Consider the following 5,233-nt stretch of genomic DNA (forward strand, 5'->3'; position numbering starts at 1 on the left):
AAATGGACAGCTATGGTGATGTGTGGGACCAGATGATTCACAAAGTGACACCTCTTATTTCTGCATGGGACAATTCTATCGGACAGTTCGTTGTGGCGACAGACTCTTCGGTGGTGTCGGTTACTTACTAACAGAGTCTGAACTTTGTCAGCTCATGCAGATGAACTGGCGGATAATCCGGTGGTGCTGGCGGACTCTCTATCAATCCAACAATGAGCAGTTTGAATGTAGAGTTCAATTTCTAATTATTTGATTTCAAATGCAAGAATGCTCATGTGCTGATGCTCATAAGGGTGTCTGGACTAGGTCATGACATCATGGAACAGGTTAGGAAATAAAATAGTTGGCTATAAGCCGTCCAAGAGTTAGCCATCCGAGGATTAGTCGTTTTGATTGCTGATAGTTTTCTTTACGCCAAATTTTAGCAGAACTTCCACCCTAAATATTCTTATCTTTCCCTAATTTCAGCAGCACTTCTATTAAGTGAACTACTAAACTTTAGAACTAGAATTTGAAATTTTGAACATAGAGGCTGGTTTGTGGTTGTGCTTGAGGCCGAGAGCAGCTAGGAGGGTGGTATTTATAGGGTGGTGCAGCAGCAGGTCAGTCGGCCAAGTGGTGGGGCCGGCCGCCCCCCCTTGGTCCCACTCAAGTTGATCTTCCACTAGATGCAACCTTGCTTCGAAGCTAAGTAATACTTGGTGCTCGTCGGTGCAGAAGCACCCAAAATGGCTGGTGGAGAGTGATGAAGGTGATGGTAGTGTGTCCCAACTGTCTGCAGGTCTGTATACCTATATTTCTACTATATACACATATGTATGCTATGCAAAAAATATTTTATGATACTATGGAATATAAGTAGATGAATGGATGGCATTTTTCAATTTTTATGCCTCCATGGTAAAACTTTCTTACAGATTTTTACACATCGTAGAAATTATTTACGTGGGGCCTAGAAGTTTTACAATGCAGTGATGAAATTTTTATTTTTTTATTTTCTAATGCAAGTGTTAAAATAAAAATGCCAAAGTAAAAGTAAGTTTATTTAAGATAAAAAGTAAACATAGATAAGTACTGATTTTACCTCCCGGTGAGGATTCGGAATTTTAAGTCCACCGAATCGGACTTCTCCGATCATGTTTATTCGTCAGGTGTATCAATCGGTCCTAAAGATGGAGACCTTGATGGTTGTTTTTGGTTCTCTTGACAATCCAATTTAGAGCATTGTTCCGGTCTTGGTTTGAAGGCGAACCGCTCTTCCTTCCCATTGATGTGGAATCGGATTTCTCTAGCTCCAACATCAATGTGTGCATTTGTAGTGCTCAAGATGGGTCTCTCAAGTATGAGGGGTGTCTTCATGTCTTCCTGCATATCAAGTACTACAAAATCTACTGGAACAAAGAAGTTTCTTATTTTTACTGAAATATTTTTGGTGATTCCTATAGGGTAACGAACCGAATGTTTGGCTAGTTGCAGACACATTGATGTTGGCGTGAGTGTTGAATAGTTGAGCTTGTCGAAGACTATCTTGGGCATGACACTTATGCTGGCGCCAAGGTCACATAGTGCATGCTCAAAATTCTAGTTTCTGATCGAGCAGTCAATAGTGGGGCATCCTAGATCCTTCTTCTTTATAGGTGATGTGTTCAGGATGGCCACACTACACTCGTATGTTAACTTGATTACTTCAGTGGTGGCAATGGTCTCTTTTTGATCAGAATGTCTTTGAGGTACTTCACATAGGTAGGTACCTGTATGGCATCTAGTAGAGGGATATTGATATATAACTTTTGAATTACCTCTACAAACTTACCAAACTATTCATCCATTTTGGCTTTTTGATTTCTGCACGAAAATGATAAGAGGGTGGTGTCATGGAAATCTTGCATCATCTCCTGTGCTTGTGGTCCAAATTCCTCAACTTCTTTTTCTTCCTCTCGTATTGCTACTAGTGTCTTACCTGTCTTTATTGGATATGGTTAATCACAAGTAGACTTGCCACCTCTTGTGGTTATGGCATTGACCTTTTCAAGGTTAGTGGCAAAAGGCAGAGCAGCGGCCAACTGGGCTATTTGTGATTCTATCTTTTTATTATAGCTAAGTTGGTCCTTTATAGCAGAAGAAAAACTTTCAATTTTAGTGTTTATATTTTCTAGGACCTTATCATTAGAAGCAAGCTTTTTACAAATGTTCTCATTAATCTTGTCTTGTTATAAGATCAAATCTCTCAAGGCTAGTTGTTTAGGATTATAGGAAGAGTTAAATACACTGGTGGCCCTTAAACTTGTGGCTCCGTGCCACTTAGGTCCACGAACTCTCAAACTCCAAATACGGCTCCTTAAACTTGTTAAGTCATGCACCGCAAGTCCATACCCCTTTATGTAGTTGCTGACTAGGATAAAATTTTACAAAAAACACCCTATCATTGTCATCTCATATCTTCAGCTAAGATGGGCACGCATGAGCATGATGAGCTCATGGCCAACATTGAGAATGGCACCTACGCCAAGCTCATGTGCATGCAGGAGCAGGCACATGAGGCGGCTCTCGTCAAAACCCACTGTAGCAGCGCCAGGCCCTCCAGCGCCCACAACTCTGTCATCCTGCAGCTAGATGAGGTCACTAGCGCACTTGACTCTGACTCAGAGAAGCTCAGGCAAGAGGTGCTGTATCGCTTCATGATTGGGTGCACCACCCTGGTGATCGCACATAAGCTTGTGGTCCTTGAGTCCTAGGGAGTTGTTGGCAAATGCCTTGAACACCTCAAAGTGGCAGAGTGTGAACTAGATGTGGACATCTAGCTCGCCCGGGTGCAGCACCATGGTGTCAATGGTGTCCTTGCCCCCGCGCATGGTGAACACCCATGATGCGCTCCTTGCCGTAGCATGACACATTGACAAGGACAAGCGAGTGCGGGGTGGTGTGTAGGAGCAGCATGTGAGTTCCTCATCGGCACGTGATAGGTCAATGTCGTAGCCCAGGAACCTCGCCATGGCTGCTGCGAACATGGATTTGCTAGTGCCCAGCGGGCCATGGAGGAGGTAGCTCCTATGCCAGATGTGACCGAGGCAGTGGTAGTAAGCATAGCCCTTGAGGAAGCCGACGCCTAGCATGTTGCACCTGTGGCCACGTCCATGTCGGTGTTGGCGAACTACTGCAACTCGTAGTGGTGCTACTCCATCTCATCGGCCATGGACTCCACATGCTGCAGGTAAGGCCACAGCATGCGGGGCGGTCATGGTGTCACACGCACTAGGCACTCGCCGCACCCTTCGCTAGCACCGCCGCCACCCATGCTGGTTCGTGTGACTGCACAAGGCGAGTGCCGAGGATATTGCTCCCTCCATCGCATGCGCTCATGACATCACTCATGGAGTGCCTCGATCGAGATGCTCCGATGCATTTCTGCTAACCTAAGCACCTCCAAGTTGAGCTACTAGTGCTTCTACTTGCACGTGGAGGAGTGTTGGAGCCAACCACCAGAGCAGTGGTGGATTCTAATGACGTGGATGCGTCCTAGGTTCACGCGCTGTGCCTCTAGCAGCGCTATGTTTGCGAAGGGGTTGTGCAAGAGGGAGACACCATTAGGGTTCAGGGGCTGAGCTTGAAGAAGTTGCCTAGGAGGCCAAAGCAGCTAGGCCCACCCTACAGCCATAGGAGCAGCGGCCTGGTGGCCAGCGGTGTGACCGGGTCTATGGCCTAGTAGAAGGGGAAGAAGAGGGAGGTGTTTTTTATAAAATGTATCCTAGTCAGCAGCTACATGAAGGGGCATGGACCTGCGATGCATGACTTAACAAGTTCAGGGAGCTAGATTTCGAGTTTGAGAGATCATGGACCTAAGTGGCATAGAGCTACAAGTTTAAGGGCTGCTAGTGTATTTTACTCTTATAGTAATTACCTAGGTACTTACCTTGGTAACTTGACCATTGTTGTTGTTTCCCTCATCCTTGTCTCTGTTATTATGGGCCTAAATTGTTGATGACGATGTTCGCATCCTCTTGGTACTCAGGGAAATCAATCCCCAAATATTCTCCACATGTGTTTTGGGCATTATAAGCATCTTGGATGGCCTGATGATCTTTGTTGTAATTGGCTCACTGTTCAAGCCAATTCAACAGTACATCCATCTTGGTTGAAAGTGCACACACCTCTTCTTGTGCTTCTTCGCTCTTGTTGCAAGATTGGATATTGCCTTGAGACCAGCCTTGGTTAGAGGCTATCTTTTCCATGAGAGTTTTAGCTTTTTCAGGGGTGAGTTACATGAATGCTCCTCTAGCAGTTGTGTCAAGTTGTTCATGAGATTTTTGAGTTAATCCATGGTAAAAGCCTTGCATGAGCAACCAATCTTCCATCCCATGATGAGGATAATCTGAAATGTATTCTTGGAAATGTTCCCATGCCTCTATAATGGTTTCACCTTTTTTATTATGATAACAAAAAGAACAAGAATACAAGTGCAACAAAATATTTCTATTAATAAAAGCTTTATCCAATAACAAAATGGTAGGCGCATTACAAGATGAAATTGAAACATGATAGGAATGAAAACTTGAAAGGAAATGATGCGCCTAAATTATTCTTGCAGCGGGAGTGGCTTTAGAAGGGCTGATTCAAAGCATGCTCTACTCTCGCCGCCTTTGCTACCCTAGCAACCTTCTCTCCAAAGCCACGGTAGAGCTCATTGATCTCATCGCCGAGGTCCTTGATTTTCAGCAGACTCTCGGCGAGACAATCATTAGCCTTTCTAACACTCTCGTGTAGGCTTTTGTTGCTTGCGCTAAGTGAGGCGAGCATAGGGCCTTTGGAAGGCTGCTCATCCTCACCATCACTGAAAATCTAGTGGGCTGCCCTCTAATTTTAGGCTTTACCATCCTCTTGAACCTAAGGAGTGCACCCGAGGATTCTGACTCCTTGCCCGATGGAGCCGGCTTGCTCACCGGCTTTTTAGCCAGTTTGCGTATGAGCGCCTTCCCGTACCCTCCATCAGGTTTGTGCATGCCTACCATAGTGTAAGAAGGACTAGGCCTAGCAGTATAAAAGGATGACCTAGCGTGAGAGTCTGTATTACCCAAAGGCATTACAACATGGTGCTTGCTAGGTTCGCTAACGTCGGAAGTCTTCTGCTTGAGGCTAATGGCGTCGGTGGTTGGGCGTGTTGGTGCCGTCTTCTTCTCCTTGGTGCCACATTTGGGCACCTTGGAATGAGCCATGGTCTTGAGGCTCGAGCCACCGC

General features: G+C 45.4%; 1 non-coding gene across 1 annotated transcript; it reads left to right on the forward strand.

Moving 5' to 3' along the window:
• Positions 1 to 4,350: 4,350 nt before the first annotated feature.
• LOC136511966 (small nucleolar RNA R71) lies at positions 4,351 to 4,458 on the forward strand. The gene has a single exon (XR_010772937.1). It is a non-coding gene; the product is annotated as a small nucleolar RNA R71 (small nucleolar RNA).
• Positions 4,459 to 5,233: the final 775 nt, after the last annotated feature.

Source organism: Miscanthus floridulus, chromosome 1, assembly GCF_019320115.1.
Source record: "Miscanthus floridulus cultivar M001 chromosome 1, ASM1932011v1, whole genome shotgun sequence".
NCBI lineage: Eukaryota > Viridiplantae > Streptophyta > Magnoliopsida > Poales > Poaceae > Miscanthus > Miscanthus floridulus.